Raw genomic sequence first — 12,921 nt, 5'->3', positions numbered from 1 at the left:
TATTCCATCACTGCTACAAGCCTGTTTGTCGGGTTGGGTCAAAGAAACCGCCTTGGGGAACTGCCACCTGATGTGCTGAGACTAGCCCTGATCCTGTTTGGGATTTAAGTGTCCTGCCTGGTTTGAGCCAGACACGCTTGCCTGCTGCAAACACAGAGCCAGGTCTGAACCATGTCCCCTAAACGTTGCAGGCTTAACTGAAAACAGCTTAAGAAATGTTCCTGTCTCCAACACTCAGATGCCCAACTCCCAATGGGGTCCAAACCCCAAATAAATCTGTTTTACCCTGTATAAAGCTTATGCAGAGTAAACTCATAAATTGTCCGCCCTCTATAACACTGATAGAGAGAGATGCACAGCTGTTTGCTCCCCCCCCCCCGGTATTAATACATACTCTGGGTTAATTAATAAGTAAAAAGTGATTTTATTAAATACAAAAAGTAGAATTTAAGTGGTTCCAAGTAGTAAAAGACAGAAGAAAGTGAATTACCAGGCAAAATAAAATAAAACACTCAAGTTTATGCCTAATACAGTAAGAAAGTGAGTACAGATGAAATCTCATCCTCAGAGATGTTCCAGTAAGCTTCTTTTACAGACTAGCCTCCTTCTAGCCTGGGTCCAGCAATCACTCACACCCCTGTGGTTACTGTCCTTTGTCCCAGTTTCTTTCAGGTATCCTTTGGGGGTGGAGAGGCTATCTCTTGAGCCAGCTGAAGACAAAATGGAGGGGTCTTCCAAGGGCTTAAATTGACTTTCTCTTGTAGGTGTAGGCCCCCTCCTCTCTCCTATCCAGAATTCAGCTCCAAGATGGAGTTTTGGAGTCACATGGGCAAGTCATATGTCCATGCATGACTGAGTTCCTCACCTGCCAGGCCACATTCCTGGGAAAACTCAGTTGTGGATTGGCATCTCCAAGTTCATTGTTGGCTTAAGTGTTTCTTGATTGGGCACTTACTGAGAATAGTCTTTTCTCAGGAAGCTGACCAACTGCTTCACTGAGACTACTTAAAATTAAACAAGTACACAGCCAATATTCATAACTTCGAATACCAAAATGGGACATGCATACAAATAGGATGAATAGATTCAGTAGATCATAACCTTTACAGAGATATGGTACATGGCATATGTAGCATAAAATATACTCCAGTTAAGTCATGTATACATTCATAAGCATATTTTCATAAAGAATTATGGGGTGCCACATCACAGCCTGAACCAAGAACTTTGCATTTATTGTATATATTTAATTCCTTTAACAAATTTTAACTCTTACCTTTCTTTCTTTCTTACAAATAAACCATTAGATTTTAGATACTAAAGGATTGGCAACAGTGGGATTTGTGCTGGAAATGGCCCATCTTGATGATCACTTTAGATAAGCTATTACCAGCAGGAGAGTGGAGTGGGAGGAGGTATTGTTTCATGGTGTCTGTGTATATAATAATGTCTTCTGCAATTTCCACAGTATGCATCCGATGAAGTGAGCTGTAGCTCACGAAAGCTCATGCTCAAATAAATTGGTTAGTCTCTAAGGTGCCACAAGTACTCCTTTTCTTTTAGTGTGATTTTGGGGTAAGATCTGAGTTGTATATTGACCTGGGTGTGTGGCTGGTCCTTTGGGATCAGAAGAACCTTTTGTTTGAAGAGACTGGTTTTAAAGAACCACTCATCTCTAAGTCTAGTGTTTTTGGTGGTAATACAAGGACTGGAATACCCAAGAAAACTGCTTTTATGACTTCTTGTTAGCCAGTGTGGTGAAAAAGAGTCATAGAATCATAGAAGATTAGGGTGGGAAGGGACCTCAGGAGGTCATCTAGTCCAACCCCCTGCTCAAAGCAGGGCCAATCCCCAACTAAATCATCCCAGCCAGGGCTTTGTCAAGCCAGGCTTTAAAAACCTCTAAGGAAGGAGATTCTACCACCTCCCTAGGTAACCCATTGCAGTGCTTCACCACCCTCCTAGTGAAATACTGTTTCCTAACATCCAACCTAGACCTCCCCCACTGCAACTTGAGACCATTTTTCCTTGTTCTCTCATCTGCCACCACTGAGAACAGCCGAGCTCCATCCTCTTTAGAACCCTCCTTAAGGTAGTTGAAGGCTGCTATCAAATCCCACACACACACACACTCTTCTCTTCCGCAGACTAAACAATCCCAGTTCCCTTAGCCTCTCCTCATAAGTTATGTGCCCCAGTCCCCTGATCGTTTTCGTTGCCTCTGCTGGACTCTCTCCAGTATGTCCACGTCCTTTCTGTAGTGGGGGGAACAAAACTGGGCGCAATACTCCAGATGTGGCCTAACCAGTGCCGAATAGAGGGGAATAATCACTTCCCTCGATCTGCTGGCAATGCTCCTACTTATACAGCCCAATATGCCGTTAGCCTTCTTGGCAACAAGGGCACACTGTTGACTCCTATCCAGCTTCTCATCCACTGTAACCTTTAGGTCCTTTTCTGAAGAACTGTGGCTCAGCCATTCGGTCCCTAGTCTGTCGCGTTGCATGGGATTCTTCCATCCTAAGGGCAGGACTCTGCATTTGTCCTTGTTGAACCTCATCGGATTTCTTTTGGCCCAATCCCCTAATTAGTCTATGTCCCTCTGGACCCTATCCCTACCCTCCAGCGTATCTAGCTGCCAGGAGTGCAGGTGACTGGACTAGATGACCTCTTGACGACCCTTCCAGTTCTATGATTCTGCCGCTCCCCCCAGCCTAGCTTACTTTCGTTGCTGGTTTTGTATATCTCATGGGAGAGTAACCTCCGGTTTGGGGTGTCTCTGCCCTATTTCTCAGAAGTTTGTCCTGAATTTGGTGTTCTCAGTTGTGCCCCACAAAGGCATGGTTACACTCCACCACTGATGGACACGGAAACGGTGCAGGATCCGGGCACCTGGACTGAGGATTCCCGCTGCAGCCAATTCAATTAACAGAGCAGAAGAAACCAGCCCCGTGGGCCTGGAGCCCTCATGGTAGCACAGACCTGAGCTCCCCAGCAGAGCAACGGCCTGGCTCCTTGGAGTATGGCCAGAAGCAGCCGCTCTGGGGCCAGGAGAGCCCCCCACCTCCCATACCCTACAGAGAGCACGGGCCCACGGGTGAGTGGCTGCAGGAGGGAGCGTGTAAGGGGCAGGCCATGCTCCTTCCCCCAAGAAGGTGGGAATCTAGGCATGGACACACCAGGAGTTAAGATGTTTGTAGCATTCAGCACCATCGCAAGTGACTGGTTTCCATGCCCCCTTTTTGTTTGATGTCCCGCACTCCAAACTCATACTGGATGGGTGCAATTTGACACCATCAGCCACTGAAAATTGAAAAAAAAAATTTATGGGGCACGTGAGTTGTGCTGGGGGTCGGGGGGGTGTCATAGTTGAAGCCATTTTAAAGGTTAGAAGACAAGAGATTTTTCAGAAGAACACTTGCTTTTTACACATCTCAATGTTTAGTAAACTGAGGAATAAAGCGTTCAGGCGAGCACAGGCTAACAGGTCCTTAGAAAGAAATGTTTTATGGCTGTAGGTAGTTCAGCAGTGAAGTCTGAGCAATAACAAAGGGGGTTGGGGCTGGCCACGACACGAAGGGAGGGAGGCTGCCGAACAGCGGAGAAAAGCAAAAGCCTTTCAGCCCATCACAGAACGAGAGAGACAATAACGCGAGAGGTTGCAGAGAGCGCTGGAAACCAGCAGGAAGGACAGCAGGCCTGTGTCGCTGGCCACGGGGCAGAGAGACGAGAACAGCAGCTCAGCCCTGCACTGGCCACGAGTCAGACGGCAAGAATTCCGGGACGGCCAGTCTTGGACAAGCCACGCCTCTTGGCTGAGCCAATCAGAAGCTGTTCTGTAGACACATCATAAAATTGCATTTTCCTGAACCAATCACAACGGGCCAAGCGGCGTGGCTATTGACCGTGGGCCTGTTTAAAAGTGCAGCAGCTCTTTAAACCAGTGAGTGGACAGACCAGCGCGCTACGGAACGCCAGCTTGTACGCAACTGCGGCAGCCTTTAAAAACAGCCTTCGCTGGATTTTGACGTTTTGCCTAAAGGAAAACTGCTCTAAAACTTTTACTTGTAAACCGTAAAGAAAGCTTTAGATGGACACCCTTCGTACAGACCACACACAGGCTAACTGTAGAGAAAGAACAGCTTACGCAGAACAGTGGAGGGCACTTGTTAGCAGAGACAAGAATGCTATTTCTCCCCTACACCCTTTTTCTTTCCTAAGATTTTAAAAATCTAAACGCTGTTAAAACAAGGAACGTTTTAACAAATAAACTTTTAAAAGGCCAGTCCAAAGGAGCATGCACGTAGATTGCTGTATTTACAAAATTTAGGTATGTTTAGCAGACAGCCTTCTTTGTTTTCAGTTTTGTACCGGGAATTGTGTTACCTCTTTTTACAGAAATCCTTTAGTTGCTGTCTTTAAAAATGGTAGAAGGACCCTCATGAAAGTTACCGCTAAGCTTTAAGGAAATGGAATAAGAGAAATGGATACGTAACGTATTTTATACCCTTTCACATTTATTAGAAATTAGCCCCATTGACTTTAGTACGGAGGATGCAGCACGGCCAACTCCAAATGCTCAAAATCGTGAGTCAGGCTCACTAACAACCATGAGACTGGAGTCCAGGGAGGTGACTGAGGAACCCAGGAAGCTGAGCAGCACATACCACCTCCTCAGCCGCCCCAGAACCTGCATGGGGCATAATAAAGCAAAAACTTCCCTGCAACCGGGGCTCCGGCGGCAGTGGCAAGCTCTGGGAGAGGCTGAGCCTCCCCTGGCCTATGATACCCACCGCCCGTACAGGGACCGGGTCTCCCGGGGTCTGTGCAACACCCGGCAGGAGGCTGAGTGGGCCTCCACGGATGCCCCACAGCACGAACGAATACACAGTGGTCATGTGATTTGCCAACCTGCACATAAAGATTTGTTTGTTAATTATAAACCTCCTGTGTTTGGCTCCAGGTGCCATGAACAGCAGACAAACATGGACCCTGATCTGAGTCCATCCCTGCCAGGCTGACCCACCCTTTCAAATAAACCAGCTGACTTCTGGGCAGGAAGGTTTTGCTTTTCCTATCCCACTGTTGCCAAAAATGGCGTAAGGCTGAGACGGAAGTTATGTAGCTGACGGACTAGGAAACCCGTTCCTTCAGAGCACCAGGAGTCTTACTGGCAGACTGGCCGCGAGATCCGACTTAACAGCAAGATACACAGTTCACCCTCCTTCCTAGCTGATTGCCGAGTCTGGGGGCCCTCCCAACTGCAGGACTAGGGCGCTCCTTTCCTTTCCTGACAAACACCTGCCAGGGATGCTCCAGATAATCCTTAGTCCTGCCACGAGTGCAGGGCACTGGACTAGACGACCTCTCAAGGTCCCTTCCAGTCCTATGATTCTATGATTCAGCTGGGGCGTGTAGATAACTGTGGAACTCACTGGGACGAAATCTCTTCCTTCGCGCCCTTTCCCTTTAGACCCTGTGACTGGTGCACCCGGGGGACCACACTGAAGTTACACAATTTAGGCAAACTGCAAAGAATGGGGCAGACAGTCCCCAAAGCTGGTGGTTATTCTAATACTGAGATCTACCCAGCTAACAAGAGAACAGCTTCCACAATACCTTACCGGTTACACAGAAGCCAAAACACAGTTCCCTTGAAAGCAACCCGGCCTTTGGGCTTCCACCCAGACAACCCAGTCAAATATGAGGAGGATACTGAAAATCTTACTCATCATATAAAAAAGTTCTACCAATCCCAAAGAATCGGACACATTACCTCCCAGGTTAAGGAATATTTCAGATCTTATCCAAATACATGCTTACAGACAATCCTTATTAATAAACTAAAAATGATTTTTAAGAAAACAACAGAAAAGAAAAGAAAAGAAAAGAAAAGAAAAGAAAAGAAAAGAAAAGAGAGTGAGTATTGGTTAAAAGATCAATATACACACAGACATGAGTACAGTTCTGAGATCAGTTTCATGGTAGAGATGGTGAGCTTTGCAGTTCCAAGAGTTCTTAGAATTAGTCCATAGATTCAGTCCAGTGTTTCATACCCAGGGTGATCTAGATGAGACTGGAGATCTCCTTCTTGCAGCTCAGTGCCTTCCCTGATAAAGCATAAGCAGATCTGAGATGAAAGGATCAGGTCCCAAGAGTCCTTTATACAGTTCCTGGGCAGAGCAGAGTTTTTGACTCAACAATAGGCCTTTAATGTAACCTTCTGTTTCCCAAACCTCAGCAGTAATTAACTCCGCGGATTAACATAAGGTAATTTACCCATTAAGCAGTTTATCACAAACTTTAAAGAGTCATATAGACAATGACATTACTTCACCCAAGATTCATCAAAATGTTAATATTCCCTTTCGAGCTCTGAATCAATAGCTACAGTGACAGACAGGAACTGTCTGTTTACATGCTAACCTCTAACAAGATAGAAGTAAACACACACAATTAGTATCACCTCCAATTCTCTAACAATACAGGTTTGCATTTCAAAGTTCTAGCCTATCCAGCATGGAATGGCCCTAATTACCATTTACATACTTTTCTAACATGTCTCTACGGGTTGAATCTGGGTCATTTAGCCTGCAAGCTGCTTAACCCTTTCTGGCCATGTGTCACAGACCCCTAAGTAAACTAAAAGAAGAACCTAGGTGCATACACCAACTTGTAACCATGACTATCACGGGACAAACTGAGTCCTGTTGCTAGGCAGTCTTCAGACCGGGACTAAGTAACCTCACTTTGCAACACCCTTGCAATTGGGGTTCCTGTAAGTCACAGTGGGGGGGTTATTTTGTTCTCACCATGAGGAAGCCACCACAAGAGCCACTCAACACCACAGCTGGCTTGTGCCCCACTCGGGCTGCTGACACGTTCACGGCTGAATCATAGGCGCCAACTTTTGTCGGCGCCGGTGGGGGCTCGTGCCCCCACTCCACCCATCCCCCACCCCCTCGGCCCCACCCCCATTTCAACCCCTTCCCCAAAGTCCCCGCCCCAAGTCTGCCCGCTCCCTGCCTCATTGGACCCCTTCTTCAAATCCCCTGCCCCAGCACCGCCTCCTCCCCTGAGCGCGCCGCGTTCCCCCTCCTTCCCCCCTCCCTTCCAGCCACGTGAAACAGCTGTTCCATGGCGGCAAGCGCTGGGAGCGAGGGGGGAAGTGGGCATGTGGCGTGCTCACGGAGGAGGCGGAGCGGAGGGGAGGTGAGGGGAGGCAGAGGGGCGGGGAGCTGCAGCGGGTTCAGAGCACCCACCAATTTTTCCCCATGGGTGCTCCAGCCACGGAGTCAGCGCCTATGGGCTGCATGCCAGGCAATGCACTTTTCCAAATCCATCGCTGAGCCCAACTCAGCCTGAACATATCCCTGTTCTCCTGCTGTGACACGCAGGGTCCAGCCACCCCAAGGGGCGAACAGGGGGGCGCTGAACCCCCAGGAGGAAGCAGTTGACCCGACCGGTGTCTGCAACGTTAGTGGGTATAAAATACGTCCGGTGAGGTCTGTTATGAACACTTGCAATGCTCTGAGCTGGGTGGTCCTTAGGAGCTCTGTATGGACGGTGGTGCTGAGTCTGTCTATCCCTGTACAGAGACCGCTACGCTCCTGACCTGTACCACCATTCCCAGTGCACCTCCCAGCAGGCAGGGGCTCCCCCCAGACCAGCTGTTTAGACAAACTAACATCAAGTCCCATCCATTGTCCAGCCAGGAAGAGGCAACGGGGGCCCCTGGAAGTTAGTGGAAAGACCTTGAAACTGAGAAGAAAACCCCAGTCTTGGAAATCTAAGTCCAGCAGAGAGCAACGAAAATGATTAGGGGGCTGGGACACATGACTTATGAGGAGAGGCTGAGGGAGCTGGGCCTGTTTCGTCTGCAGAAGAGAAGAGAGAGGAGGTGTAACAAAGCGGGCTTTGGTGGGATACTACTAAGAGTATCAATTCAGGACAAATTGCTTGGAGCACGGCAGTCACAGCCCAAGGCTGGGGGTCCTTTACTAGTAAGGCACCAAACCACACAGACAGAGAGGACTTCGGTCTCGCCCCACTGGCTAACCAGAAGTCACACAAGCAATTCCCTCAGACACTCCAGTTACTCAGTATCACCACCAGCACTGTTCCTTATGGGGACGAATGGTTATGAAAACCAATACCCCAGTAAAAGAACAAAGGTTCTCTCGATCTCAAAGGACCAAGCCCCAGACCCAGGTCAATATATCAGTTAGATCTTAACCACCAATCACGCTGTTGCCAATCCTTTAGCATCTAAAATCTAAAGGTTTATTCATAAAGAGAAAGAAATATAGATGACAGTTAAAATTGGTTAAATGGAATCAATGACATACAGTGATGGCAGAGTTCTTGGTTCAGGCTTGTAGCAGTGATGGAATAAACTGCTGGCTTAAGTCAAGTCTCTGGAGAACATCTCCAGCTGGGATGGGTCATTCAGTCCTTTGTTCAGAGCTTCAGTTTGTAGCAAGGTTCCTCCAGAGGTCAGAAGCAGGACTGAAGACAAAATGGAGAAGATGCAGCTTCCTTTTATAGTCTCTTGCCATGGGGCCTCTGCTTCCTTTGTCTGATAGACAAGCTGTCCAACACATGGCCTGGAAACACCTCAGAGTCCTGTCCATAGGCAGGTCCCTGCATGCCTTGCTGAGTCCCAAGGCGTATCTGCCTTCTCTCAATGGGTCAGTTGTGTAGCTGATGGTCCTTAATGGGCCATCAAGCAGGCTAGGCAGTGCTGATGCCAAACTGTCTGGGAAGCATAGCACAAGTCTGAAATACAGACTTACATACATATCTATAACATACATATCTATAACTCATAGTACAAATGTGATACAAACATATAAACAAGATCTTCATATCTGGCAAATTATAACATTTTTGCCGATATCTTACATGGCATATGTGACAAAGTGGGGTTTTATTCATCTTCTTATGTTGCATGTGAGTCTTACTGTCCTATACTAATACTGTGTGTGCCTTAGTTTCCCTGTGTACTGCACCAATACTTAGGTGGTGGGAATTGGATGTGTGATTTTGCTGAGGCCCTCGGGGCCGGTGAGACTGCCCAGCTATTTGCACCTGTGTAACCTGAGACCCAGGATGGGGGTGCGACCAGGTGACACCTTTGGCCCGGGAAAAGAGACAAAGGCCAGAGGAGGGGCTGCAGAGTTTCAGTTTAGAGCTGGCTGGGGAAATGGAAGAAGGCCCAGAACTGGGTTCTGGGCTCCCTACCACCCAAGATGGACCCGACTGAGAGGTCCTGTTCCCTGTATTTACAAGCTCTGTGTTAGACCGTGTTCCTGTCGTCTAATGAACCTTCTGTTTACTGGCTGGCTGAGAGTCCCGTCTGACTGCGGAGTTGGGGGGCAGGACCCTCTGGCTTCCCCAGGACGCCGCCTGGGCGGACTCGCTGTGGGAAGCACACGGAGGGGCAGAGGATGCTGAATGCTCCGAAGTCAGACCCAGGAAGGTGGAAGCTGTGTAAGCTTCTGGAGACAGTCTGCTCACAGAGAGGAGGCTCCCCCAGAGTCCTGCCTGGCTTCGTATGGAGTAGTTCCAGAGCATCGCCCGGGGACTTCGTGACAGCATATCTGGCTGATTACTTCATCGGCGTTATCCCAGGAGCCAACATTTGAAACAGGTAGAGAGCCAATACTTATAACTTTAACTATAAAAACGATACACGCATTCAGATAGCATAATCATAACCAGCAAATCATAACCTTTTCATGGACACTTTACTTGACCTCCTTTGTGCAAGATTTGGTGCAACTATAGGACCTTGGTTGCAACAATGATCTAAACGATCACAGTTCATCTCAACAACATCACAGGGGGGATTTGATAGTAGCCTTCAACTACCTGAAGGGGGGTTCCAAAGAGGACGGAGCTCGGCTGTTCTCAGTGGTGGCAGATGACGGAACAAGGAGCAATGGTCTCAAGTTGCAGTGGGGGAGTGTGATGGGTTCGGTCACAGAGACCCCCTTGGGACTGCCACCTGATGTGCTGAGTCTACATGTAAGCCCATTTTCCCTGCCAGCTTGGGACTTCTGTGCCTTGCCTCACTGAGCCAGACACGGTCGCCTGGTGCAAACCCAGACCCAGATCTGAACCACATCCCCCAAAAGCTGCAGGCTTCACTGAAAACAGCTTAAGAAGTGCTCCTTTCTCCAGCACCCAGATACCCAACTCCCAATGGGGTCCAAAACCCAAATAAATCTGTTTTATTCTGTATAAAGCTTATACAGGGTAAACTCATAAATTGTCCGCCGTCTATAACAGTGATAGAGAGATATGCACAGCTGTTTGCTCCCCCAGGTATTAATAGTGCCACCTGGGTGGAATTAATAAGCAAAAGTGATTTTATTAAATATAAAAGTAGGATTTAAGTGGATCAAGTAATAACAGACAGAACAAAGTAACTTACCAAGCAAAATAAAACAAACCGCGCAAGTCTAAGCCTAATACATTAAGAAACTGATTACAGATGAAATCTTATCCCCTGAGATGTTCCAATAAGCTTCTTTCACACACCAGACTCCTTCCTAGTCTGGGTCCAGCAATCACTCACACCCCTGTAGTTTCTGTCCTTTGTTCCAGTTTCTTTCAGGCATCTCTTTGGGGTGGAGAGGCCGTCTCTTAAGTCAGCTGAAGACAAAATGGAGAGGCTTCCAGGGCCTTTTATATTCTCTCTCTTGTGAGCGGAAACCCCTTTGTTCTTCTGTGCAAAGTCACAACAACAAGATGGAGTTTGTAGCCACCTGGGCAAGTCACATGTCTATGAATGATTCAGCTTTTTGCAAGCCGACGCCATTGTTTACATGTTAGTTTGAACATTCCCAGGAAGGCTCAGATGTGGATTGGCATCTCCCAAAGTCCATTGTCAGTTAAGTGTTTCTTGATTTGGCATTTACTGAGAATAGTCCTTTCTCAAGAAGCTGACCAAATGCTTCACTGAGGCTACTTAGAATCAAACACATTGAGATACAAGTACGTAGCCAATATTCATAACTTCAACTACAAAAATGATACACACATATAGACAGCATAACCAGCAAACTACAACCTTTCCATAAAGAAAAGGAGTACTTGTGGCACCTTAGACACTAACCAGCATGTATCCGATGAAGTGAGCTGCAGCTCACGAAACCTTATGCTCAAATAAATTGGTTAGTCTCTAAGGTGCCACAAGTACTCCTTTTCTTTTTGCGAATACAGACGAACACGGCTGCTACTCTGAAACCTTTCCATAGACACCCCACTTGACCTCCTCTGTACAAGACCTGGTGCAACCACAGGACCCTGGTTGCAACAATGATCGATACAGTCACGGTTCATGTTAATAATGTCACAGGGAGGTCTAGGTTGGATATTAGGATAAACTATTTCACTAGGAGGGTGGTGAAGCTCTGGAATGGGTTCCCTAGGGAGGTGGTGGAATCTCCTTCCTTAGAGGTTTTTAAGGTCAGGCTTGACAAAGCCCTGGCTGGAATGATTTAGCTGAGGATTGGTCCTGCTTTGAGCAGGGGGTTGGACTAGATGACCTCCTGAGATCTCTTCCAATCCTAATCTTCTGTGATTCTACCACCTGTACCACCTTTCCAAGTGCACCTCCCAGCAGGGAGGGGCTCCCCCCAGATTAGCTGTTTAGACAAAACTAACTTCAAGTTCCCATCCATGGCCCCATCAGGAAGAGGCAACTAGGGGGGCCCTGGAAGTTAATGGAAAGACCTTGAAACTGAAAAGAAAACCCCAGTCTTGGAAATCTAAGAAAGGAGGGAAGTGCCCCTGCTCTGTGTAACCAGGAATCACCTTCCCCTGAGAGAAAGGAAAAAGAATTGCAAACCCTTAAAAGGGGAGGGCTCTGAAGTGAAGGGTGTCCAGACATTAAGGGCCAGCGTGTAAAGGAGGATGCTGGTTGTGAAACTCTGTGCAGAGTGTGTCCCCCACAGTGAACTGATAAGGGGGGAAGGGCAGAGGGGGTTGGTGTAAGCAGGGTTTGAATGAGCTCTCCTCTGACATCTAGCCATGAGCTGGGGAGGGGACTTCAGGAACTGACCTTGTTTGCATAGACAGACCCACTTGGCCTAGGTGCGCAGCATGATGGGGCGGCTTTGCCTAAATGATCATTTGTGGCTGGTGCTGGATCACAAGTCACTTTGCTATTGGGGTGAGGGGTAATAACGTGTTGTTACCATGGGTGAGCGAGTAACAGGCAGCAGAGCTGTTCTGATCGAGGGACTCACCCTCCCCTGAACTGCACTCGCTAGGCAGGGGTGCCAAAGCCCAGTGGCGATGAGAGAATGTGGGGATGGGGGTTTGTACCTTGGGGGTGTGGGTGCTGCCTAAGGGTCTTAGACACCATTTGATCATCCTTCTCTCCAGAAGCTAGGACGGGATGACAGGGGATGGATCACTCAATTGCCCTGTTCTGTTCATTCCCTTAGAAGCATCTGGCACCGGCTACTGTCTAAAGACAGGATACTAGACTGCATGGCCCATGGCCCATGACCTAGTCTGGCCGTTCTTATCTTCGCCCTGTGTACGTGAACACAGTAGAAATAAACAAGAGGAGACAGTTGTCTTGCATTTGCAACCCTGCTGCCAGCTTGTGCCAGCAGCAAGAAGAGCCGGGATCAGTATCTAGGGGTTCCTCTTAAAATTGCATCCACATTACACAGTGGCCAAGTTAGCAGCTCATGAATTGTGCTCACTCAAGCTTTAGTCTGTACCCCGATGGACCAGCCAGCTTGAGTCAATAGCAGCACTGCACGTGAAGAGGGAAGTTTTGTGTGCGGATGGGATCTGACGTAAGAGCAACCACTTGAGCTATAACGTGAGTTCACGAGAACTGGGCAATAAAAACCCAAACAGATTTATCAATGTGTTGGAAATTTTGAAATATAAAAA

The sequence above is a fragment of the Chelonia mydas genome, chromosome 11 (genome assembly GCF_015237465.2).
Source record: "Chelonia mydas isolate rCheMyd1 chromosome 11, rCheMyd1.pri.v2, whole genome shotgun sequence".
NCBI classification, from domain to species: Eukaryota; Metazoa; Chordata; order Testudines; family Cheloniidae; genus Chelonia; species Chelonia mydas.
The sequence above is the reverse complement of the archived record's forward strand: the minus strand, read 5'-3'. Positions refer to the sequence as shown.